Source organism: Idiotropiscis lumnitzeri, chromosome 22, assembly GCF_059441095.1.
Source record: "Idiotropiscis lumnitzeri isolate Australia: NSW breed Sydney's pygmy pipehorse chromosome 22, RoL_Ilum_1.0, whole genome shotgun sequence".
Taxonomy (NCBI): domain Eukaryota; kingdom Metazoa; phylum Chordata; class Actinopteri; order Syngnathiformes; family Syngnathidae; genus Idiotropiscis; species Idiotropiscis lumnitzeri.
In genome coordinates this window covers 2,939,902-2,967,491 of record NC_142412.1, presented here as the reverse complement: position 1 = coordinate 2,967,491, position 27,590 = coordinate 2,939,902, and the positions used below count along the sequence as shown (strand labels likewise).

Genomic DNA, 27,590 nt, shown 5'->3' with positions numbered 1-27,590 from the left:
ATCCTGTATGCATCTTTCAGAAGCATGGGTGGGGTGCTGACTTGTACATTTGTTTTTTTTTTGGGGGGGGGGGAGTATTACGCAGAAAAGTTAAGTTACACCATAACGACCGACTGGAAAACAGGTGTGTGGCATGTGTGCGTGTTGAGCATATTTGCACAGATTGAATATATTTTCAATAGCTGTTCTCCCTTATTCTTATTTTATTCGGACCTCAGAAATCATCAATCATTTCAAACGGCGAGTCTTTCGCCTTCTTCAGAGTGTCGCATGATGGTGTCTTGAGACCCGTCTTTATCGAACAATTACTTACTAGCAGAGCTACAGCCAACTTTAACTCAAAGAGCACACCTGCTAACATCCCAAGCGGTCCTCCCGGCCCCACCCGGGTCATGGGAAGTGCCGTGTGGCGGTGGTGGGGCCGGGAGGACTCTTCATTTCATCCTTCTTTCCTTTGTTTTTTAATTCTGCTGTTGCAGCATCCAGGACCATTGCTGTCTGCAAACCTCAGAGGCGGAATTAATTAGTTGCTAAGAGAAAGCTGCCAGTGTTGGGAGCTTTCGGAGAGCAGGGCAGATTTTAGTTTGCTCTGAACTTTGCTAATTATCAGGTAGGATGTAATTTCCTCTGTTCCCAAGAGGCACCCAGCGGAGAGCTGCACCAACTAAAAGGAGGCAAATGAGGCAGAGACCAGAAATAAAGTCTGAAACATTGACTGCTGGGAGCAAATACTTTTGTTACTTGTTCTTTTTGTAAAGTGGACGCTCTAAAGTCGACCTCTGCAGTCATATAGTGCAGATTTTTGTGAGAAATACACAAATGTTAGATTATTTGATTTTAGCTTGATTTTAGGTTAACTTATTTTTTTACTTGTATTAATAAAAATGCGATGAGGAAGAATGTGCTGCCGCTATATGCCTCAACACAAATTTACAGCTTTGTGTCATTGTTTTTTTCACAAATTAAAACATTCTGTGGACCAAATGCTGATGGTGGTACTGAGGACTAAGCGCAGCCTCAGGGGGGGATCGTGTCTTTTCTGTTGCTGGACCTTCCCTATGGAGGGTGCAACTTTTGCAAGTGGAAGCCACTGGCCTTTACGATTGTAAATATGCAAGATAAAGACGCGGCGGCCGTCTCTACATTGTTGCGCTGTTTTGACTGTCCTCTGGAGGCGGAGGTTCACGTTCAGGCGGAGCACGTTAGCAAATTGCATATATTTTATTGGTCTCCTGCCCTATTTCTGTCAATGTGTTTGTGAGCAAAATGTGGTCTTGAAAATTAAGCACATCTCTGTGACTTGCCAGCTCGTGTTGCATGTGTTAATGAATTCCCGTAGCCACGTTTCGGCACATTTGTTCTCAGCACAAGATTGCAATATGACAGTAGAATTAAAAAAAAAAACTTCAAATTGTCAGTTCGCTCCAATCTTTTAGCTACATGAACGATTAACACGCTACTGTAAAGCAGACTTGCGTTCTTTTTGTGTGTAAAGTTTCACGAGTTGTCGTTCATATTTAGAACCTCATAATCAGCGTTGTTTTATTGCCGAACAGTGCAATGCCACTCCCACAACTTTTCACGAAAAAAACTGCAGTCAATTAAGGTGTGTGAGGATTAAAGTGACCCCACTCCAAACAGCGGAGTCATAACACTTCTATTTGAATCAATACCACCGTTCCCGGTGATTGCAGCCGTCCGTCCCTCAAACATCATCTTTCTATCCCTTGACATGGGGGTGTTTTCCAATGGATTTTTCCCCACTTTTGTTAAATAGCCGCACTCTGGTCGACGTTTTTGCTCACTCAGCAGAAAAGTGACATGCTAATTGTCGCCTGGCATCCAATTACTTCTTTTTGTATTTATTTAAATACTTCGACTTTTACCTGCTGGCACGCCGAGCATATATGAGGGCGACCTTGTTGAGTTGCACGGGGAAATAGTTTGTTTCGTTTGTAGTGTAGAAAGGCTATTCTCGCCTTTCTTGTTATGTGCTTCACGCGTTTCAGGCAGGAACGTGGAGCGGCGGCTGGTCGTCGAGTCCATTGCTCAAACCCATGGGTCAAACATGAAAGCATTTTGGAGTAAAGGTGCTGACAGGAAAGGGGCCCTCCGATGGCGGGTCATGATTGCCAATCGGTCAGTGGTTGTGTGTGCTGCGGTGCCGGCCAACGCTCAGAGGTCGACCCGCAGGCCGAAGGAACCGTCCACCCGAACACCCCGGCGCGAGGCCGGGGCCGGCAGGGGCCCTCCGATGGCGGGTCATGATTGCCAATCGGTCAGTGGTTATGTGTAACTGCACCATTGTAACATTTAAACCACATTTTATGAGCTGGAAATAGAAATAATGAAGAGAAGTGCAAGACGCCTTATCGCGACACGAACAATACCTAAAGAAATGTTCACATACAAGTGTAAACTTCCAGAGGTACGAAAACGGACTCCCGCTGTAAGCCATTTCCCGATTATTTTTATTTTGGCTCCAAACCTTTCTCCCAATCCCCGCGACACTATCATTAACTCTATATTTTTTTCTTCTACTTCCATAAGTTGGCAGCCGTCTTCAGGGCCTGAATATCCGTGTGTCACAGTTAAGCCAAATTGGAGCACCTCTTCTGCCCGGGCACGAGCGGAGCGCGAGGCTGTCAGTTATGAATGAATAAATGAATAAATAAATAAAGAATGCCACCTTTCATTTCACATGGCACTGTCTGAGGTGGGATTTGAACCCACGCCTCCTGGGGAGACTGCGACCTGAACGCAACGCCTTAGACCGTTGCAACACGGTGCCAAACGGCCGCTGCAGCCGCCTTAGACCGCTCCGCCATCCTGGCAACTGGTAATTCTCTCTTGAGTGTGTTTGCTTTGTTCTCGTTCAGGTCGCAGTCTTCCCAGGAGGCGTGGGTTCAGCTCGCGCTGTACACATTTGCTATGTGAGGCATTATCTCATAAGGGAAATACTGGACAATCAAATTAATGACTGCCCAGGCCTCCGACCTTCTTGCAGTACGCATTCGAGTTGCGTATATTCAATTATTTACCACAAATATATATATATATATATATATATATATACGGGGGGAGACTGTGACCTGAACGCAACGCCTTAGACCGCTCCGCCATCCTGGCACCTGGTAATGCTCTCTTGAATGTGTTTGCTTCCAAAAATCGATCAACATCGCTCCGATTAATTCTGCATCACGTCTTTTATTTTTAACAATTTCTTAATTAGGGATGTAACGATTCATCGAAAATGTTTTTAATATCAATATGAACTGTTAAAAATATAAAAAAAATACATAGGATTTTGGGGAAACATAAAAAAAACGTTCAAGTGATGGGGAAGTTGTGAAGGAGTGCTTAAATGTGGTTGCACAAACATTATTTAAAGGAAAACACAAAGGCCAGAAGTGTGAAATAATTTACGAACCCACGCCTCCTGGGGAGACTGCATGAGTTGTTTCATACCGGAATAAAAACAATCACAACCGCGCCACGGCCCGCAGCCGTCACTCCCGGTCCCTGCACCCGTGGTGGACGACGGCAAAAGCTAATACAAGTTATTTTCTTGGATGTTTTTCTCCGTGCAACTCAACAAAGGGACCATTTAAATAAGCGAAATATAAACAACAAAAGTTGAAAATAAGTGCCAGTAACTCATATTCCTTTCATATTTTCTATCGTACTTCGTATTGATATCTGGTGTGCGTGTGTGTGTAAACACTCTGCCATCCTGGCATCTGGAAATGCTCTCTTGAATGTGTTTGCTTTGTTCTTGCTTGGTACTTTCAATGGGCTCTGTCTGAGGTGGGATTCTTTTATAACTTCGCACTTTTCTCTGCCCATTTCCACACAAAATAAAATGTAGTTGATGTCAATTGACGTTGATAGCTCTCCTCTTTAAGAGTTTTGCTTGGTACTTTCAATGGGCTCTGTCTGAGGTGGGATTAGAACCCACGCCTCGTGGGGAGACTGCGACCTGAACGCAACGCCTTAGACCGCTCCGCCATCCTGGCACCCAGCGCCTGAAATAAGCCGTGCAAGCCTATGGCGGTCTAAGGCGCAAGACAAAAGTCTCCGTGCAGCCTATGATTGAGTGATTTTAATTAATTTAAGTGCAAGAAAGCACCCGATAGAGGAGCACCTTCCCCGGGCACGGGCGGTTCCAAGCGGGGCCCTCTGCACTATGTGTAGGGTCTACCCCGGTCAGTCTGGGCTAGTAGAAAGGCATCCTGAAGCCTGGAAAGTCATTAATTTGTATCTAAGTTGGGCAGATGGTTGTGACGCGATTGGTGTGTCATATTGCCCTTATGCCCACATTTGGTAATGCTCTCTTGACTGTGTTTGCTTATGTTAATATTTTGTCTACCATTGTGTTGAGAAATTTGAATGAATACATTTTTGTAAGGCAACCTCATTTTTTCAGTTTATTTGTACGACCTGCAGAATCAAGACGCTGAGGTAAGCTGCGAGCGCATACATTTGTTAAACACTATAATTGTTTTGCATAAAAACAACCCTAAATATTTATTTGCTACTGTAGCAATGCTAACGCAACAGCAACCAACCTCGGATATATATATAGAAGCAATAACAAAGTGGTACCAATGAATTGAATTCTAAACTTTGTCGGCCTTTCCCATTCGGCTTCACTGTCACACAGCGATAAACTTCCACAGAAAGTACTTGAATCACAATATATCTCATAAGGGAAATATTGGACAATCAAATTAATGACTGCCCAGAGGCGACAGGGGAGCGTCCCTAACGTACAACAGATATCCAACACTTGCACCGCGGGGCCCTATACATATATATATATACATATATATATATATATATATATATAAACCAAACGTTTCCAATGTAAATTTCCACCTTTATTTTAATACATGCCTTTGCCTCGAGTTCCACCGACGTGGTGGTGTCCATCCGTCGCACCTTTAAAAACTAAAACTTGTCCAAAGAGGCTGACTCCGTGGGCTTTGTTTGAAAGTGGCCTTCATTTGAAAATGTGTATTTTAAATAAAGCAAAGTATAATTTTTATCACACATACATGCACACTGACAAGATTACAGGGGAATACCAGCAGGAGAGACGGAGAGACTGCCCGCCGGAGAAGGCCAGCCGACACAATATAAATAATGCCATGTGCAAAGGAGCTAGTCGCCTGTAAACAAAATGCTAAATAAAATGAAAAAAATGTCAATGGAATGCCAGTGAACTTCGTAGTAAGACATTGTCTGTTTTTGGTCATGTGACCCTCATACAAACTACTGGTGTGAAAGCAACCTAATACTTTGTGTGCATGTGAAAAAACCAAACTTTTATAACAGCTAAACCAAACGTTTCCATTACACGCCCTTCGAAGGAAAGTCGACAATGCGAGAACATTTTTCCCTCCGTGGTTGTCCGAAGCTGTCAGTTATGAATGAATAAATAATATGCCACACGGCGCCAAGGCATTTCACCAAATAACGCAATGACAGTTCAGCAGCTGCCCGGACAATTAACAATGCAATACAATGGGGATCGGCAAGTCGTTGTTCTGCGATGACGTCATTCCCGAAGATTATCGTAGATTGCTGAAAAAAAGCTTGTCCTTTGTTATGGGTCTAACTATGAATTGAGGACGTTTGCGTTAAAAAGAAAATCAAAAGAATGCTCTCTTGACCGTGTTTCCTTTGTTATTGCTTGGTACTTTCATTACCTTACAAACATGGCTGCCATGATTTTTATTGTCTTAATTAAAACATTAAAAATGGCGTGGCAGTTAAGCCGTAGAGGAGAACCTTCCCCGGGCACGGGCCATAATCATCGTCGTGGTTTTGCCCTGATCCATTCAACCCGAGAGCAAGTGCGAGCCACGCTGCTGTAAACAGGCAGCCACTCGCGCGGCGCCGGAACCGGAAATGAGAAAGCACTGATCCTCCCGGGAGGAAACGTAACATCATATCCTACGCATACACGAACACACACATACACACTTTAGGTACTGTACTGTGTTTTGGCTGATTTTTACAAATGCAATTTATGTGTCGATTATGTTCACTGGAGATATTGTTGAGAAAAGAATCACAAAATGTCCTGCAGGAGCGACATACAAGCGTTTCAACAGCCATCAGCTGATAAAGACGGACGGGTCTCATTGTTGGCGGAGTTAAACGTTTAGGGTAGTTGTTTTTTTTTTTTTGTTTACCTCCTGTGGTGCAGCCCTCATAAAAATAAATAAAACACACAACGCTTATCACGCCTCCTGGGGAGACTGCGACCTAAATATCAGGACTTTGCGAATGTATTATACAAACATTGGAGGAAATTGGTCAATGTTGATCCAGGGTCACCATTGCAATGCCAGCGAAACTTGACTTGAAAATAATGGATCATCTGGTAAAAGCTAATACAAGTTATTTTCTTGGATGTTTTTCTCCGTGCAACTCAACAAGGTCGCCCTCATACATTTAAAAAAAGCTGCACAACTAACGTATGCACAACATGAACATTACAAATCAGCAATCACTGACCACTGCAAAAGGGTAAAACCACATCATGGACCGGGAGAAGGGCAGGGTCATCCGCACCGAAGAGAACAAACAACAGCGCTGGATCAGAGAGGCCATTGAGATCTGCATGTAGCACTGATGTTTCAACAGAAATTGAAGCTTGTCATCAACTGACTACATTTAAACACATCAACAGATGATTTCAACTTGAATGTATCCAAAGATGAAGGGTGGAGATTTCAAATTTGCATTTAGTGTTTTTTCCAAAGTTTCAAATAATTACCAGATTTATAGCATCTCTGTGATGTGCTTACTTCAAAAATATATCAAGTAGCAATAATTATAATTCTTCTCTCGACCCCGTGCCCTCACCCAAGGAAAAAAAAAAAAGCACAGAAGTTTTGCAGCCTGCTCTTTCCAATGTAAATTGTCCGCCTGCCGAGGCTTCGCCTGGGAAGTCATTAATTTGATGAAATTTACCCAGAGATTTTTGAATGATATTGGGGATATTTGCAATATGGCATATGATGGCCCAACAATTTTTTCTTTTCAAAAATAGGCTTTCTTGAAAACTCATAATTTTCTTTACAATATGTAAATGTTCTCAAAAAATTGGCATAGAGGAGTTCTACATATCACGAAAATCAAGCCTTTCTTCCTTGTGCTCTAGTGGTGGGCGCCTCGAAAATATTATTACTTTTATTATTATTATTATTATTATTATTAGGGCCTGAGCAGCGACCCCCCCCAAAAAAATCTAAAAATAATATATATATATATATATATAGAAGGTTTGCCTCACGTGTCACTAGCTGTGTCGCTAATAACAAAAAACATACAAGTCTAATGAATAAAACTACTTTTTGTTCCCTTGACATTTGCTACAATAAAGACATGAATTACAGGCAGATCTGAATGCAACTCACTCCATAAATTCACTGATGATTTTAAACTCAGCCGTCGGACGGTCGCTTATCGCTCTCATTAAGAAGCCTTGGCTGATGTCCGGCCGAAAACTTGTACCTCCAAAATTGTTTTCAGGAGGCCCCAGTTTTGTGATTGAATTGATTGGACAATGACCCGCTGTTGTAGATGCACGCCGTCAATTAACTGCAGCAACTTTAAGATACGCTATTGGAGCTGGAATTACCGCGGCTGCTGGCACCAGACTTGCCCTCCAATTGTTCCTCGCCAAAGGGTTTGGGTGCATGATGATGTTATTGTAACTGGGCATGGGCCTCGTCTGAACAGAAAAGTGAAATCAAATTTTGTACCCAATGATGCCATTATGACGGGAATTTATTCAAGGCAGACTAAGTAGTCACTGGATCATCCGGCGTCTGGCTCCTGGCCCGCACCACGTGTCCGAATGACGCTCAAACAATTAGGCAAATGAATATTACTGCGCCTCACTTGCGCCACTTCCGCTTTTGGGCGAGCTAAATCTTTAGAAGCAATTTATTTGCTTTGCAATTGAAGGCCCTGCCGTCGGCCTTGCCTTCTTTCGCGCCTCCGCGCTCATCACAAAAAGATCAGAACTGAAAGAAAATCAATTTCAATCAGACAAATGTGAAGAAAGTATAATGTGAAAAGGAAATAAACTTTTTACCTTGACGCTTGTGACTAATCAAAGAATTTTGAAAAATGTGTTTCTTTTCTTTACTCTCCGCCATCCTGGCAACTGGTAATGCTCTCTTGAATGTGTTTGCTTTGTTCTTGCTTGGTAATTTCAATGGGCACTGTCTGAGGTGGGATTCGAACCCACGCCTCCTGGGGAGAATGCGACCTGAACGCAACGTCTGTGCAACGAGATTAGAGGGCTCCCCTCTCCAGTGCCTTGTTTATGGATCGCATTAAATCGCCTCCAACCCTGTGTGGACCCACTGTGCCCCGCCAATCAAAATGTTGCAGGTTCTTAGCTCAACTATTTAATGAGAGCATGAAGTGCGGGGGTGTGACGGTTGGGACGAGTCAAAGCGAGCGAAGAAGCAGTTAAGCTCAAACACAGTGAAGCTCCAATTCAGGATGCTGGTCTGCTTTTTCATGATTGTGGCCACTTTGAGGAGGCCATTGGGTTTTTGGAGCAGCAGCTTGCCATGTTGCAACATTTGAGTTCCAGGGAGGGCATCCTGGATCAAGGGAAGGCTTACGGGAACCTAGCAGACTGTTACAACGCCCTGGGAGACTTTGAGGAGGCCATTCGGTGCTATGACAAGGCCCTGACGGTGGCTCAGAGTCTCCAAACTTGGCAGTCTCATCGGGCATGGCGAAAAATTTGATCCTGCTTGAGCCAGGGAGCGGTTGAAGATCCTGCCTCGGATGAGTGTTTAGGCCTTGAGCATGTCACAATACGAAAGTCTTTCGCCTTCTTCAGAGTGTTATGAACACTATAGTGTTTTAAATTAACTTAACATCCAGCTTTTGGTTGTGAAAGATGACTCCATGCGTTAAACATTCACGATTGTTGACCTTGACTAATTTGCAAGCAAATTAGAGTACCGACTACATTATTGGCGTTTAGCAGTATTGGTGGATGCTTAATTTTTTGTTAAATACCAACAACAAAAAAGTCTGGTCATTCGTTCATATAACCAAATTCCATCGTCATTGAACCGCAACGGTACAGTGTTAAGTTTTTGGTTTGTAAAATACCCGAATGTGGGTTTCAGCAGGTGAGGTATATATATATATATATATATATACATATATATATATATAACTTTTTTTTTTGAGCCTTTGATCTTGAAATAGTCAGTTTGGGGTAAATTCAGAACAGCCACTTCACTTTATGCTGATCGGGCTCTCATCTTACCTCAGTATTTCACCCTGAAATCAGAGTACAAGTTGACATTAAACTAACATTAAATTGAAGGTTCACATTTAACTTGTTACAATGTGAGAAAATAAGCTCTGACATCAGACTATGTCCACTTTTCTTTTTTTTGCAACATCCGAGGGGGGCACGTGCGACCCTGGGGAACATGATTTTTTTTTCCACCATGCAACAATATAGTGTAATTGCACATTTCTCGCAGGTCAAAAGTGGCATAACTAGTGGGGAAAATGTCACTATTAAGACAGTTGATCTCTTTATTTTTTTCTGTGTGTGTGTCAGGTGATCTCATAGCTGCTTGATAATATGCTAATTAGCACTTCACCAAATATTTCATCCACGGAATATGCTTTGGCCTCATGTTTGCTCTTCATTGTTTTTCACCGCGCTCTCATGCAAATTGATCATTCTGGAAATGGGGCTTTAAATTTACATTGGAAACGTTTAGTTTAGCTGTTAATGAAGTTTCGGTTTTTATGCTCTTGCGACCCTGAAACGTCACCTTTTGCCAGATTCTTTCATGCATGTAATATGTGTCGAGGGTGGTTTGGATTTTTAGGAGCATGTGCTGAACTTGAGGTTCCACTGTGTATGCTGTTGCAAATGTGTACAGCGCGAGCTGAAAATGATTAACTCTACAGGCAATGTTGCAGGTCGGGTAACATTTCAAACATTTTTATTTTTTTTTACTTTTAATAATTCCACAAGAGGAAATTGTTTTTAAACAAATATTTTTCATTAATCAAAACTATTGACATAAGTAATTGAACGTATGAAATAAAAGTAGGGCCAAAAATGAGACTGAATACACGTTTGTTTCTCTAAGAAATCATCCAAAGTGAATTCTGAGATTGTTTTTTTTTTTTTTTAATTAGCTGTTAGCAGATTAATGGTAACATGCTGTCAGATTTCTTTCCAGGAGTCACAGTTTGCTAATCATGTTCCTACTTTTTTTCCCGTTTCGCGCGGTGGACATGCAGAGGTGGTGGAGTTCTTAAAATTTATTTATAATGTTGAATATCACTTCAACTAAAACAACACTACAATGAATCTTTACAGAGTTACAAAGGCCTGTAAACAAAATGCGAGGCTACCCTCTCATCCACCAGGGGGGAGGCTGCTTTTTTTAACATTTCTCAACGAGCTGGGTAGCCACCACGCCTCAACCACCATAACAAGTTCGCTAACCCTTTAAGTGGAACGAGGTAGCTAACATATCGGGTTCAATTTGTACCAAAAATATGCTGTTGTGCCTTGTGTCTCTGTATATGTCGTCATGACGTGTCATTTGACAAAGCCTTGTGTCGATGTTAGTTGTCGATGTAACGGTCTAAGCCGTTGTAGGGAGCGTAGCAAACAGCCATTCTTTTTGTATTTATTTAATTACTCCGACTTTTACCTGCTGGTACTCTCACATTTTTTTTTTTTTTAGAGCCACTGAACCCGCGAAAGGTGAACCGCGAAGTAGCGAGGGTTCACTGTATGTATAAGACCAAGACCTATATTTTTTTTTAAGCATTTTTGAAGGTAACGACAGCGAATGAGTTAATAAAAACCCCAACAAAAAACTTTTTTTTAGACAAAGTGTTAGTTATTAAGCAAGATACAACATATTGACTGTCACTGAACTGTGATAAGTCAGCGGCTTTATTAATTCAGTGCACGTGGGCGTGTGCGGATGTGCAAATTGCGGGTTCATTCTTAAACACGATGAAAGCCGCTGGGTCATTTTGTGCAGATTCATCTCGGATTTTCGAAGTGGTAATACACAAACTTCTCTAATAGGCCAGAAAAAATAGCTTTTTCTGCATATGAGAATATATGAAAACAATTTTTAAAATGCAATATCTATGTGATATATTTAAATTAACACCCTTGGTGAATACGCCAACACCACTCATCCGAAATGACGCGTCCAATGCGGCTGCCTGGAACAGCTGGGAAGAAGATCTTGGGGGAGGAGAGGATCATCCCAGCCTCTGTGCTTCATTCATACACTCATTACACAGTCAACCAAGCACACTGAAGAATGGATGCATTGTGTGTTTTTTTTTTTTTTTAATTTAATTTAGATACGATCATAAGTGCACCCAATTTGGCCTTATTTATTTCAATATAGGTTTAGACGCAATACCCAATTTAACGTTCAGCAGCATTTGAATGAAACAAATTGCTGCCCATGTTGAAGTGTGCCGTCAGCAGCTAGCAACACAGCATGTGGTGTTCCCCCGCCTTTGAGAAGATCCTCTCACACGTTTATCACAAATGCAGTGCGAAGGGCCTTGTTATTCAGAATGAAAGAAAGCCAATAAAACGTTCCCTTCACTGAGGCGCGATACAAGTCAGGATGTCACTTAAAAGCTTTGATTCGAGCAAAAAGCCGCAAATACAAGACGGACGTCCCTAAGGTCCGACTAACACGATGGCTAAGCGAAAATTCAAGAGAGCATTACCAGATGTCAGGATGCTCAAACTCTTATATTCCAAGGCCAAAGGCACACACTGCATGTGTGCGTGTGTTATTGAGGTAGCCAAGCCGCCTCTCGTCACCAGCAGAGTGCCGGCTCAGGACGCACACAGACACTGAGGCATCGAACACGTCACATACTAGTGGTGGTCGGCTGGCAAATGCCGTACAACAGCACTGATTTGCCGATCATATTTAAAAACATTGTCTTGTTTAAAACCCATGTTTGAGACTGTTGGCTAATTTTGTCTCAATGTTGGACTTTTACAGATATTTATTTTATTATTTTATTATTTATTATTAGCGTCGCATGCCCGCCCCCGTCATATAGTATTTCGGAAACAAAAAATTTTAGCCCCAGTGTTTGTGCCAGGTCTTCAGATGCTACAGACAGAATTTTTGCTTTTTTTTAACATTTCTCGAGGGCCATGGCGAGCAGTGACCGCTGCGAGGTCCCTATTGTTTTTCTAGAAATTGTTATTAGGGCCCAAGCTGCGACGGCTGCGAGGTCCCTATTGTTTTTGTAGAAAATATTATTACTTTTATTATTATTATTATTATTATTATTATTAGGGCCTGAGCAGCGACCGCTGCGAAGTCCCTATTGTTTTTGTAGAAATTATTATTATTATTATTTTTCCGATTGTTCGATTGCATTTTTGACCCCCGAAACATGCACAAAAATTCACCAAACTTGGCAGTCTCATCGGGCATGGCGAAAATTTTTATATTTTAACGTCTAATATGAACAGGAAGTGAGTTATGAATTTTTGAAAGTCCGACTTTTGCCGACTGCCCGAAGACAGCTGGAATTGTACATGTGGCCAGAAAGCAAAGCCGAGCGCTTGCCTGTTTTCCTGCTCAGTTTGTGGAAAATGCTTCTCTGGTCGAACGAAACGCGCCTCTTATTACTGCATTCTTTTATCCCTGATTTGCATGGCCAATTGTGTCAGTGTATCACGGCCTAATAAGAAAATAGGCGGCCTCTCATTCCGCAGTAGCGTCTGACATTTTCAAAAAGCTTCCCAAATGAGCCCGTTCCGATGACCGAGGGTTCACTGTACTCCATAAAATGTACAAAAAGCGAGGTGAAACACTCAACCAGAGCTGCTTTTTTTAACATTTCTCGAGGGCCATGGCGAGCCATTTCAAAAAAGCTGCACAACTAACGTATAAAATATTGATAAATTTGCTCGGCCTGATGTGAACTTGATTTTATATTTTACATTTGAAAAAGAAAAAAAACATACAAAACATTTTGTAATCTTATATGAAATTTATTGTTTATTCAACTTTCAAGCTATATGCTGTTTATGATCGTGAACAAAAGGGCTGGGTTTAAAAAAAAAAAAATAAAATCTATATTTGTGCCACCACACACATAAAAATTTGCCATCAGAAATATTCACTGCTCGGGCCCGTCTTTATCAGCTGATGTTCCATGAGAATTGTATGTGAGCTGGACTTCTGAAGTTGATTACAAAAATAGAAAAATAAGTGGACCTCAGGGTCCTCTGCAAGACGCTAAGGGGCCAGAGGCCAGATGATCACGATGAATTAAAAAAAAAAAAAGTACTCTAATTGCTTGCTCAATGTCGTCGTTGATGACTGTTCTAGAAAGGAACAAATTATGGTTGCCATAACTATACTTCATTAAGTCAACATGGTTATTTATATATTATATATTTCTTATGATTTTATAAAATATATTTATAGTTTTGTCATATATTTTTTTCATTATATATATTATATATTTGTATTTTTGATCGACTAGTTTATTAGTTTAGTATTATTCTGGTCATTTGTATTTTTATTTTTTGTACAACTTTTTGTGCTGCTTCGGTTCCAGAGATATTACACTTTTTTATTTCGAGTGGTGACGTCACCCAGCCCCGAACTTCTGCAGTTGGAGTGACTGTCTGAGGCGGGATTCATTTATTTTGGGTGTAATTTCACTGTTCATCAAGACGACGACAAACTGTTTTGATTTAACATCAATCTGAACCTCGTTTGCCATTTGTGACCACAGCTTGCCAAATGTTCCAGCAAAAGCCTTTCGCAAAGTCCTACTGATTGTCAGTCTGTCAAGTGTTGGGGGAATGGTTGTAACAAATGGTGGATCAGTGCCCTGCGGCCCCGGGGGGGACATGATTGAGCCAACAAACAAAGACGGCGCCATGCGTGGTCTTCTTTGATGACAATCCAACAAAGTCCACTCTGCTGAAGGTGAACACGTTTAGCATGCTTGTTGTTTTGTGCAGTTTTTGACGCACAAACACACGACGAAGAAGCTGAAGCTTACAAAAACAATAGGGACTTCGCAGCGGTCGCTGCTCAGGCCCTAATAATAATAATAATAATAATAATAAAAGTAATAATATTTTCTAAAAAAATAAATTAAAAAAACTCTAACAAATGTAAGCACGACGGCGGCGAAAGCCTCTGGCACTTCATCAAATGATTTGTTCCCGGCCTGATCTCAATTCACCGGGGAGCCACAACAGGTAACTTTTCTAACACTTTTAACTCCATAGTCGCTGCGAAGTCCCGACTTCACCTTATTTTTGTGGTTGTTTTTTTTTAGGTGTCTCCGCCAGGTCGCAGTCACCCCAGGAGGCGTGGGTTCGAATCCCGCCTCAGACAGATCCCATTGAAAGTACCGAACACCTGAAATAAGGCAAGCCAAGAAATACGTAAGAGTGCAAAAAGTGTGACATCAAAGGTGGCAAAACTCGCTATTATATTGAGGGGGCAAATATGACCAAAGAGGTTTCCCCCTTGGTAAATAAAATAATCATTTAGAAATTGCATTTTGTATAATCTTGAGTTGTCTAGTGATTGGAGAAAGTGTTTGAGTGTCTTGTTTTGTGTGAGAGAAAAAGCCACCTGGTTCTGTTTATCAAGTATCAGCACCTCTGACCCGCTCTTCTTGTAAACATCCCCTTTCTTTCTTATGTCTAAACTCCTTCCTGTCTCCCCAATGTAGGTTTTGTTGCATGATTTGCATGGGATTTCATAAACGGAGTTGCATTTGTTTATGAAAGGTGTAAAAAGACACCTTTTATCAAAGAAGTAAGGTGAAGTGATTCATTTCGGCAATCACATATGAGGTGTTGGATGTTGTCCACTCTGTCATAATGAAATATGACTTGCTATTGAGAAAAAAAGAATCTTGACATTTTACATTTACAACAAGTAAACATATGTACAAACAAAAGATTTAAAGAAATATGTCAATTACTCTTCATAGCAGCTCTGATTACAACATCTAATTTTCACTATCATGGACAATCATTAATGTCCGCCATGTAGAAATCCAGCGTTGTATCACGCGCGAGTGAGCAGAGACGACGCTGCCAATCCATGAAGTCATACCCCTCCAGCGAACTGAGGAACGTTTGTGATGAGCAGCAAGCCTTCATACATTTTACGTCTTTAGCCGTCAATGGGAGTAAATGAGTTATGGACTGACCATTGTTTTCTTTATTTATTTATTTATTTTTTTTTAGGTGGATGCCAATATTGACATTTGTCTTAACACTGGCATTGACACAGACAGACAGGCATATATACATATATTGGTCTGTATTTCAGGTGGGTTTTTTTTTATTGTGAAATTACACATCAGATTTTTTGAGCTGCAAAAAAATTATCTGAAAATTGACACATGCTGTTATGATAATCACTGCTGATGAATAATGAAATGAGGCGGCCTTGCGCAGCATGCTCCCGTCTCGCGCTCAGTACGCTGTTGCATTATGGAAAATGTAGTTTTGGCGCATGTGAAACACCAGCGGGTCTTCCGGTGGTGAGCAATGGAGTAGGCAGCAAGTTGCGGGCTCCCGTCAAGTTTTGCCCATTCAAACTGTCAATACCTCGTATTATAAGCAAATATCTGCTTATCTTGACAACTTTTGGTAGATCGCGACTTGCTTGGTACTTTCAATGGGCACTGTCTGAGGTGGGATTCGTCTCATTCATTTGAATTAATGGATTATTTTTTTTATTATGACATTGGCAAAAATAGGTTGGCAAAATGTGTACAGCGCGAGCTGAAAATGCATTTACAGCACTAAAAAACCAAACTTTTATAACAGCTAAACCAAACGTTTCAAATGTAAATTTCCACCTTTATATAGTGTAGAAAGGCATCCTGAAGCCTGGAAAGTCATTAATTTGATTGTCCAGTATTTCCTTCATGAGATATTGCAACACTTAACACAGCAGCCGGTCATTTCCTATGGAACACACACGCACATGCGTGTGCACACACAATTCTTGTAAGACTCAGCGTATGTGTGTACACACGCAAGTGAGCACTTTACAAAATCCAAAAAGTGTTTAAGTATAGCTCTAAAGGTGGAAATTTACATTGGAAACGTTTGAAAGGCATCCGCAAGTTTATTGTGATCAGGCGTGGGTTCGAATCCCACCTCGCCATTATTTTCTCTTGGATTTTTTTTTCCGCCCAACCCAAGAAGCCAGCCTGGCAATTTTGCTGATAAAGCTGAGAGATAAAACGGTATGAAAATTTAATGTCCGTATTATTGAGGGGACATGCGTAACAAAGAGCCAGACTGGAACCGATAATCCTTTGCGCTGTTTTAAATGTCGTCTTGAGCCTCACTCGGTCCGCCTCGGGTAGTGAATGAGTTCATTTAAACATTTTTTTAAGGGGACCGGGCGGCGCCCGCGGGAGACGGCCTCCCGCGGGGTTACCCCCGGCGGAATTTCACTCTCTCTCTCCCCGTATATATATATATATATATATATATATTGTATTTTTTTTCGCCAGCACCATCTACTGCTCTATAAGTGAATCACAGGCCCTTTCAAATATTTTCAACACCATCAATGATCTCTTGCCTTCATTTAAATTGATTCATTATGCATGTCATTACTCCACGTGTGGCCATAAACTCCAGATGACATTGATGTCATTTTTATATGCAAATCGATTACACGGGGAGAACATGCAAACTCCACACAGGAAGGTCGGCTGGAAGGCAAAAAACCTTGGGTCCGAGCTTGCACCCATGAGGCCCAGCCAAGCTGAGCCCGTCCTTACTTAGTTCAAGCAAGACTTGGCATCCTGCTCAGACGGCAAACTGTTCAATCACCTGGAGACGATTTGGCGCTTCAGTCCCGGCCTGCCTGGCTACCCTCGAACCTGCACTGTAGATTTTGACGTAAGTTTTTTTAAGTAAACATCATTGAGGTGCCATCGCTAGCACGTTAACACAGCTGTCCTGTCACCGTACGCTCGGTCTCAAGCGCGGTTAAAATCCTTTGGCATTTTTTTCATTGTTTGTTTTTAACCTGTTCTGAATTTTTAGTAGTTTTAGTTAGTTTTCAGAACACGTTTGTTCATTTTTGCCATTTTTTTAAAAGCTTTGTTTAGATTTGATTAGCTTTATATTAGTTTTAGTTTTTCTGAAGTATGAGCTAAGAAATAAGTCACAATAAGGATTGGGTAATCAAATCTCAGCAAATAACAATTTTAAAATATGTATTATATACGTATATTTGATTTTAACCGACAGTATCGCCGCTTACCGCCGGCTCACGCGCCGACACCACGCCCACCACCGACACCGACACGCAAGGCAGGGAGGTAACGCGACAGTGAGCATGCAGCAAAGGGGAAGAAACGGAAGATGAAGCCAGGGAGGGAAGAGTTGGGCCACATACTCGCTCCTCAACGCTTTCCCGCCCTGCACACGTTCACTCGTAAAACTGCTCCGAATAAACCATCGGATTAGCCGACTCGCGTCAAGTGGGAGGAGTGACAATGCGTGGTATTTCAAGTTAAAAAAATAAAATCAAAAAAGATGTGCAGGTCAAAAAAAACCTGTAAAACTCCCAAATGTTTCGAATGCTGAAAATGCCCGCTGTAAAAAATAGAAAAAATAAGGTTAAATAATATATCATGTACAAATTATTACATAGGCAGGGCGAGGACCAGTAAGTGTGACGGTGCAGATCTCAATGGCCTCTCTGATCCAGCGCTGACAAGAAAGTGATCCAATGGTCATAGGCACATTCTCAGGAGATGCGGAACTACAAAGGAGTCTTGGGCAATCCAAGACAGGACCTTCCCTTGGACGTAGACCCGTGTCTAGTGTAAAAAGACATCCTGAAGCCTGGGCAGTCATTAATTTGATTGTCCAATATTTCCCTTATGAGATAATGCCGCCCTCGTACAAACAACAGAAACCTGGGGTGTCACTGGGGCCTGTAAATAGGACTGATGAATAAAATGCTGACGTGCAATCGATGAAATGTAATGAACCAATTTTAGGAGAAACGTTTCCATTAATCCGACAAATGGAGAAAAATGAAGACGCAGATGATATCACTGCCATTATCTGAACCGCTTCTCCTCTCGAGGGTCGTGGGAATATACGAAATTCATCCTTTTTCGTGAAAAGTTGTGGGAGTGGCATTGCACTGTTCGGCAATAAAACAACAAAAATATGATCCTTTGGTATAAGTAAAATAATGGCATCAATGACATACGGCAGAACTCGCAAAGAAATTGGATGACAATGAATATTGTCTTTGGCTCAGCCACTCTGCCCACCTCGTGTCCGGGGGAAGGCCATCCTCTTCGGCCTGACTGTCATGAACGCCGGCCCGTCTCCTCCGGAGCCTCCGCGCGGTGTTTGATATTTTAACGTCTAATATGAACAGGGTAATGCTCTCCATTTTGTTTTAACTCAACAAGGTCGCCCTCATATATGCTCGGATGACTGTTTCGGCCATGAGGATGTCACAATATGCAGTTATGCATCCACCTGAGTGGACACAACAACAAATGCTTAAAGTCTGAGTTGACAGCTCCAATTTTGAAACCTCATTTTATTTTTTTATACAATTGACTGCTCCATATCACTTTGTGGTGTATGAGAGTGTGTGCATGCGTGAATGGGCACTGTCTGAGGTGGGATTCAACCCACGCCTCGCTATTGTTTGGGCCGTATGCACAAAATCATCGGGGCTCATTCATCACGCACGACATTGAAAATGAGCTCTCTTGAATGTGTTTGCTTTGTTCTTGCTTGGTACTTTCAATGGGCTCTGTCGGAGGCGAGATTCGAACCCGGCAAATTCATAATCTGCTTTCTAATTTACCCAGTCTACACTGGTTGCCAGTGACTCACAAGGCACATGAGACAGTTAGCAAAGGCATTTGGGATGTCTTTATTGTGCTAAATGACACACTAAGGGACAGACTAGTGTGTGGATTAAGGAATGAAGCAGCACAGAAAAAGTTGCTGACTGGGCAAAAGGCGTGGCTATTACGGTGCTGAAAAAGCCTTTGGGCGGCACGGTGGCCTCACAGTGCAGAGGTCGTGGTGGGTCTATGCCCATATAGGAAGCATAGTTGAAAGTGGGATCCACTCTCATTTTCGACCCCCGAACATGCCCACAACGGTGTAAATTTCCACCCTTATATAGTGTAAAAAAACATTCAAGCAAGGGTATAACACTACAGTACAAATCTTTTGGGGTTCCCCAGATTTACTTGTCAATCACTGGAGGTGGGGTTCACTGATGAGCGCAGAGTAACTGAGTCGGGTCAAAATGAGAAATGAATTCAATAACACCTGAGTATGGAAACCCAACGTCGGAGTTAAAGCTATTGCACCAAGTGTCTAGCATGTCGATTTTTTTCCTATTCCTCGCCAATTCTTTTAGAATTAAAATACAAGAGAGCCTCATTTCGCTACCGCGTGGCTTTCGCAATCTTCCCCGACGGACTGATGCAGAGGGGGGGGGGTGTATGAATGTGATAACCACTCGAAATAATGACAAAAAGATTGGCTCGTACACTAGGCAATGAGATGTGCATCCAAGGGTGTGGGCTCGACAAATGGCATACTGTTAAAAAGGTCGCTTTTCCACGTCACTATGGCCATAACGTTATGTAACGGGGCTTTTAACTTTTATTTTGCCTTCTAAACTTTAAAGGACACAGAGTATCCATCGGGCGGCGCCGGGCAACTCGGCCTTCCGTACGCCACATGTCCCTCGCCCCCCTGGAGCGGGGCGGGATGCAGTATTTACAGGTAAATCCATTTTTTTTTTCATCTCAGGCAGCTGATAAAGTTGCTTTGTGGATGGGAGACCGCCTGGGAATACCAGGTGCTGTAAGCTTTTGCACCGCAAAAATAAAAAAAACTTTGTCAGATTGGGGGGGGGACTCTTTGGGTCTGGATGTAATTATGCCAGACATGCAGCACTGTACACATTTGCTATGTGAGGCATTATCTCGCAAGTGACAATTTTTTTTCTCTTGCCCTGAGTGACTTTTTGTATGACAAATTGCAAATTGCAGACACTTTGGGGAGACATTCATGGCAAGCAGAAGGAGCTGAAAACAGCTCGATCAATGAAATGTGAATCAATAGTTGTTTCTCAGCATAGGAACTTGTGGTAAATACATCTTTTGTATCAGTCTCGCTCGGCGAAACTACAATGCCCCCGAATGTTTTTTAGACCCGCGAAGCACTGAACCCGCGAAAGGTGAACCGCGAAGTAGCGAGGGTTTACTCCGGCCAGACGAACTTGAAAAAAATGAAATGAATAAGCCTTGTTAATGTTTTATTTACTAAATACCGTGGTTTTTCAAAGACATATATATTGTTGTAATGCTTTTGTTCACTTTCATTTAAAATTAAATGTGGTTTTTTTCTCCAATGAGGTGAGGTTACCAAAACACTCCATCCATTTGTTCCTGGTCCGGCCGATTTTCACGCGGATTGGTTCGTTAAAAATTCATATATTATAATACAAAAGACGTGGGTAATTGTATAATTGGAGCTTTCATAACATTAAATATAAAGGTAAGACCACATGCTTTAGAATTAATTAAAAAAAAAGCCCGATATCAGACCCAGGTTCTGCAGGGTGAAGTTGAGGATAGCGGGACTGGGGCTGTGGAGGCGTTGGGCCTGCTGGGTCAGGTGTGGAGAGGTAGCTACAGCGGGTCCGTGAAGATGGAAGCTGGTTCGAACTGCTGTTGAAACGGAGAGGTAAGTGTCTGTGTGCGCTCCGAGACATTGATGTTGGCGAAGAAATAACTTAAGACTATGGAGTAGTAATAGTTAACACTGCAAACACCACTGTAAACAGAGCTCGCGCTGTACACATTTGCTATGAGTGGCATTATCTCATAAGGGAAATATTGGACAATCAAATTAATGACTGCCCAGGCTTCAGGATGTCTTTTTACACTATATAAAGTATATATATATATATACTGACAGCTTCGCGCTCCGCTCGTGCCCGAGGGCCGGCTATGAGCCGCGCTTGTTTTAAAATCCGCTTAGACTGGACATAAATTGTGTCATTTTACGAGCACACACCTCAGTCCAAATAAATAGCATAAAAACAGTAAACAATAAGACAATAAAAGGATTTCGGATTCTGATAAATTTAGAATGGCCGACTGCGCCCACCTGCGGCCTGGACGGGGGCCACATGCGGCCTGTCAGTTATGAATGAGGCGGACGCGGCGCGGCTCACAGCCCGCCCTCAGGCACGGAGCTCCGGGAATTTTCCTCATTTCTTCTAAGTCCCCCGTAAAAGTTTGGTTTTTTAGTGCTGTAAATGCATTTTCAGCTCGCGCTGCACGCCGGCCGTCTAACCGCTCCAGCGCCCCGTCGTGCCGAAAAGGGGGCGGGTCACCACAATGGACTTTGTGCCTCCCCAATATATACCATCCCCGTAATCAGGATCAGCTGCAGGCCGTACAGTAGGAATGCGCTTTTTCAAAATGATACCTCCCAAATGGCATGTAAGAAAGTGAAATGCTAGATTGGCTCGCCCTGGTCTGTTCGTCATATAGTATTTCGGAAACAAAAAATTTTAAGGCAGTCCCATCTGTTCCATTGTCACAGGGTCGTAGGAGCACCTTCCCCGGGCACGGGCGGTGCCAAGCGGCCCCTAAGTTTAACCGAATGGAAGCTCCAGGGGAGGAGGGCGCATAACAATAACATAATCCTGGGTCAGCAGACACCTAATTATGAGGCAGCAGGCAGGTGCGTAGGGGTGGAGGACCTCGGACAACCAGTTCTACCTTAAAGTGGACAAGTACACATCAATGTTTTTTGTAGTTTCTATTTTCTTCTCTGCTTTAATTAAACTCAGAACTCAAGTGGACAAAAGTATTGGAACACATGACTGATGGGGTCATTCTTTTGCACCCTGGCAACTGGTAATGCTCTCTTGACTGTGTTTGCCTTGTCTTGTGACCCGTCTTTATCAGCTGATGTTCCATGAGGGCGTGACTTACCTGTCACAAGAATGAAGGCAAGTCACGCCCCCTGTCAGGTGCCCCTGACAACTTCTCGCCAATACCAGCCACACTTCATAGGCTGCAGCGGTGACCCCGCGGTGAGCACCAAAGATGCGCTGACCCTTGATGTTTTGGGAGCGGCAAAAGCGCCAGCTACATTCTTTCATTTCAGTGCACTCCCTCATCCGGTGGTCAGGTTTGCATTGAATGTGAGCACGAGGGACGCTAGCTTGTTGCGTTAGCGAGCCTGCAGTCCATTTGCGAAGGTCAAGCTTGACGTGACAGCCGTCAGGTGTGAGGCTGGGAAAAAGACAGAACGAGAAAAGACAAAGATGGGAGGCTTTGCTGGGCTGAAACGGAGCCAGTGCTGGCAGGTGACAAGGACAAAGAAAGTCGCAAATTTAAACATTTTAGAGAAAAAAAATCTACAGAAATTTACGGGGGAAAAAATTACCAGACGTGAACATACTGTAAACTCAGATATTTTTTTTTCCTGGAAAATCTGGAACTTTTTTCATGAAAATGCATCCCTATATTTATTATTAATATGAATTTTAAAGTATAAAAATCATGAAAACGTTTTTTCTTGAAAATGTGACTTATTATAATAATATATAAAAATCTAATTATATCTTGAAAATATTCAGTTATTCCTTGAAAAGAAAATGGAGATCAAACCTCTTTTTTTGGCGTGTGTGAACTGGCTTCAACTTGTCCCTTTGAGGTTACAAGAAAGCTTTTGTTTGGCAAGAGGACAGCATGTAACTTGCTCTCGCTTCCTGTTTGGCAGCCACTAAAGACAAATGATAAGACGATAAGACACTGGAGAGGCGCTCAATGAAGTCGTCCGTCAAACTCAGTCCTGCTGGAAAGAAGCATCTTTTCTGCACTTTTTAAAAAAATGTTTTTCTTGAAAATGTTAGATATTTTTTTCAATGAATTTGTTTTTGAAAATATGCAACTTTTTCTTGAACGAATTGAACAATTGTCTAAGCAACCTTTGAGAAAAAAAGGAACTTTTAAAAAAAAACAAAATCTTAATTTTTTTTCCTAATATTAGCAACCTTTAAGAAAACAAGCCAACTTTTTAAAAAAAAAAATAAAGTTTGATGATTTGAAAAGAATTGACTTTCAAATGATTAGATTTTTTTTTTTTGGGTGATTTTTTGTTGTTGTTGTTGTTGTTTTGACAAAACTGGACCGCAGTCTCCCCAGGAGGCATGGGTTCGAATCCCACCTCAGACAGAGCCCATTGAAAGTACCAAGCAAAAAAAAAGCAAACACAGTCAAGAGAGCATTACCAGGTGCCAGGTGGCCAAAACAAAGCTCTCCACACACACACACCCCCCCCCCCCCTTCATCGCGACGCCGAAACGCGCCGTATAGAGAGTCGATATCGTCATATTTGCATAAGAGTAAATTCTGTAATCATTGAGTGTAATAATCGCATTATTGTTAGGGATTTGTTGTATGGCTTGCAATCAATTCGAGGGTCCAGTTTCTTGTCGACCCCTTCCCGCTCGAGGTGTCTGTGAGGCGCGCGCTCCTGGCTGTTAACCCCCGCCGAGGCCAATTACGACGTGGGAAACCGGGAGCTGTTGGCCGTGGTTCTGGCCCTCCAGGAATGGAGGCATTGTCCTGGCTGAGGTATGTTTTATATCATACAATGCATGTAAATTTGCCGACAATTGTAAATCGATTCTGAAAAGTCCGATTGCATCCAGCCTTGTTAAATTTAGCATAGATAAATACATGAATTTAATTTTAATTTTAATAAATCAATCAATCCTCTGTACTGCTTCTTGTCCTCACAAGGGTCCCCGGGCGTGCTGGAGCCTATCCCAGCTGTCTTCAGGTTTGTCTTCTTTAGCACCACAAGTTGTTTTTTTTTTCTCATTTTCTTTGTAGATTTTCAGTCATTCAAGTCACGGTAATCGTCGCAGCTTGACTTGAAACGAGGATGGTCGGAGCCAGCTCAGACACACGCCAGCCTCAGCCGCTACCGAACCCACGCCTCCTGGGGAGACTGCGACCTGAACGTAACCCAGTTTTCTTTCGCCTTCTTCAGAGTGTCACATGATGGTGTCTTGTGGCCCGTCTTTATCAGCTGATGTTCCATGAGGGCGTGACTTACCTGTCAGTAAAATAATTCGCTTACATTTTGTTATTTATAATTTAATCTGTCATCAACAAATCCATTTATTTCCAGCAACTATGCATCATCTTCAGAATCATCACATAGGCTTGTGTGTTATTCCGAACAAAGTGGTATTCTTACAAAAGCATGTACAAGCAATTTAAGTGAGTAAGAATGTGGAACGCAACGCCTTAGACCGCTCCGCCATCCGACAAACCCCTGAAAATTATGGCAATAGTTGTGTCACAGCCCCCGCCGACCGACGGCTTTCACGGGTGAAGATCTCTATGCTCATTACCCAAAACGTTAGTTGGCAAAGCGTTATATAATGAGAAATGTATCCAGTGGAAAAAAAATTGATGCTGCGTCCTGGCTCACAGTAGTTTTAAAACCTTGGCTGTGGAAAAGTCACAGTGACATTGATTTAACATGGAAAAAATGCACAGTCTGAGGGCCAGATATTTATGTGGATTCTCAAATCAATTAATTTATGGGCAGCGATAGGTGGGGTATTCCTCGAACATAACAACTTTTTTATGAACAAACATGAGTTAATACATTAAATGAGTCTGGTTTTCTGAAATGTTCGGTTTACTTGACATCACGCTCTCCCCACACGTTGACCACCTGGAGGCAGTATAGACCAGACATATTGAGCTACAGACAGTGACAATTTCTCAGTAATAATAGGAGTTATTCTTCTAAGATGAAATTCAAAAGTACACAAATTCATCAAACGGAAAGAACAACGGCACTTACGGCACACTTGGAGTCTTTTCTAGCCAATTTTCAATCAGATTCTTATGCAACTGGGGGAACAGAATGCAGCTCTGCAAACGACTGAGTTTGGTTCATCTGCGTAACATTGCTAAAATTCGATCACCTTGTGGTCCTTTCTCAATGCCTCCTCATTGACTGGTTCTGGGGGCGGAATACACCATATTGTATTAAAACTTGATTATTCTAAAAATCTTCTCCAAATTTCAATGTCAAACTATTTTTTTTTTTTTTACTAGAAAGTTGTCCAGTGCAATAGACCACATGCACCAAAGTTAGCGCCTTCACTTGGGTGTCTATTTCAGCCATGGAACCAGGCCAAAGGTGAAAAGGTGGAGATCTGGAAATTTACATTTGAAACGTTTGGTTTAGCTGTTATAAAAGTTTGCTGAAAACAAACATAAAAAAAGCAAACAAGGTTTTTTGAATGTGTCACAACAATCTACAATGCATGATTGAAGTCACAGATCAGCTGATGTTCCATGAGGGTGTGACTTACCTGTCAAAAAAATGAAAAAATCAGAGCAGTAAAAGAACAAGCACAACATGAACATTACAAATCAGCAATCACTGGCAATAATTTGGCCACTCGGGCAAGGCAAATTTTAGTGGCACTTGCCCTATGGGCAAGCAGTTTTTAAAGTTAACCGCGAACCCTGCAAGCTGACATGAAGGTCAATCAAAGCAACAATGCCACGATTCAGTCGACTGCGCTTTGGAGACAAAGAAGTGAACACCTTCTCCAAGGTGAAGCAAACAAAGGCAGTATAGTCCCACTGTGGAATGCCAGCCCTAATGCGCGTATCGTATGACGCAGACTCTAGTACATCACTCATTAATAATTCAGCATTGCTTCATATCCTCCCCCTGCTCGCCTTGAATCTCAAACAAAGCATGATATTAAAGCAGCCACACTAAAAAAGAGGAGAAGTGAGGCATAGCAACGCATAACAGATGGCATTACCGGGCGCCCTAATCCTCAAGGATCAGAGGTCCCTGTTGTTGGGGTACGGGTTTCTACGTGAACAGAAACAACACCATCTAAACTACAAAATTTTGATTTCTCTGCTCACAATACTCTGGAAGGTCCCATAGGTATAGAAAAGGAAATGGACTCTACCCTACTTGAGGGTCAACGTGTCACCATCATCAAAGAACTGTGTTTGGCGCTGTTTTTCCCCTCTGGGATTTCCGGCCGCCGGGCTCGCCCGTACGGACTTGGGTCGACGCGGCCGGGGCGTTCCGCGAAGTAGCGAGGGTTCACTGTATGTATAAGACCAAGACCTACAAAATAGTCTCTTGGAGCAATGAGCTCCCTATGTCTTCGTCCTCTTGAAGCGCTTCCATCCAACCTTGAAAAAAGTTAGCTGGTTGGTTTGAAAACGGACCAAAAAGAGTAGACGAATACCAAATCGGATTCGTTAAAAGGGCACCGTGCAGTACGTCAAAGTTTCCAATGTAAATTTCCACCTTTATATAGTGTAGAAAGGCATCCTGAAGCCTGGAAAGTCATTAATTTGATTGTCCTATGGGAGATATATGAAGTTTAATGTAAGAATAAAAAACAAACTTTAGAAATCCCAACATCACCGATCCTATTTCATCAAAAAAATGTTCCCCAAGGCAAAACAATGACAAGTCTGTGTAATTAGTCACCAAACAATCCAAAGGATAGCGCAGAGCCGACCAGCCATCCACCCCTCTTCCCCCTGCTCTTATGTAATGCAAAGTCTGCTGTGCGTGGATGATTAGCTCTTATTCAACAGGCGCCGTTCTTTCTGCTACTGCTGCTGCTCATCATCATGCACACATAATACAGCATAACCTTATGAAGGCGCACAAAATGTCATTTCCATGTGTTTGTGACTAGTAGTACGCAGACAGAGCATGCGATGCAACAGTTGTCTCCTCTACACTCTCGCTCAAGGCAATTGACGAATAAGACACACAATCGTTCCGCAAAATATGAACAATGATTGTCAAAGTGACGCCTTTTCCTCACCAGATATTCCTCCGCCGACCACGATCACGTCGTAGGTGTTGCCGGGCGCCGTCATTGTGCTTTCGTCGTCCTGCCTGCAGCTGCGTTGATGGCAGGGGCGCATCTGTATTATAAACAGACGCGTGAGTAGGCGGGAGCTGGCCGGCGGACGTGTAAAGACTCCGCCCCCAGCATGCTTGGAAGGAACTGCTTTATTTTGACCAATCCAGCCATCAATCCATTTTCCCAATATGTAAGTATTAAGTATTTAATCACAAAAGAATTTCCATGATTAATTGTGATTAATCACATTTTTCAACTACTACTTTTGGTGAAGCTTTTCACAAAAATTTACTTGGATACGATCTTGGAATTGATGCAAAATCACCAAATATGAAGTAAATTGAATTCAGAGACTGTTCTAATTACTTTCTTTGATCCTTGAATACGGTCTAAACTGAGTCATCTTTACAGGCCTTTTTCTCCGAAACAATTCTTAAAACTGCCCTCAAGCACTACACTCCAGCAGTGTTGGTTTGCAAGGCCCAACGGTAACTTCTGCACGGTGTTTTGTTCTAGGATGATGTG

The 27,590-nt window shown here is 42.3% G+C and overlaps 1 long non-coding RNA gene across 1 annotated transcript in view; it reads right to left on the bottom strand.

Moving 5' to 3' along the window:
- LOC148316137 (uncharacterized) overlaps positions 1 to 27,094 on the bottom strand; it is a 53,746-nt gene extending 26,652 nt beyond the window's left edge. Inside the window, exon 1 of the long non-coding RNA XR_015840269.1 lies at positions 27,024 to 27,094. This is a non-coding gene — a long non-coding RNA (uncharacterized LOC148316137). The remainder of the gene's footprint in view (positions 1 to 27,023) is intronic.
- Positions 27,095 to 27,590: the final 496 nt, after the last annotated feature.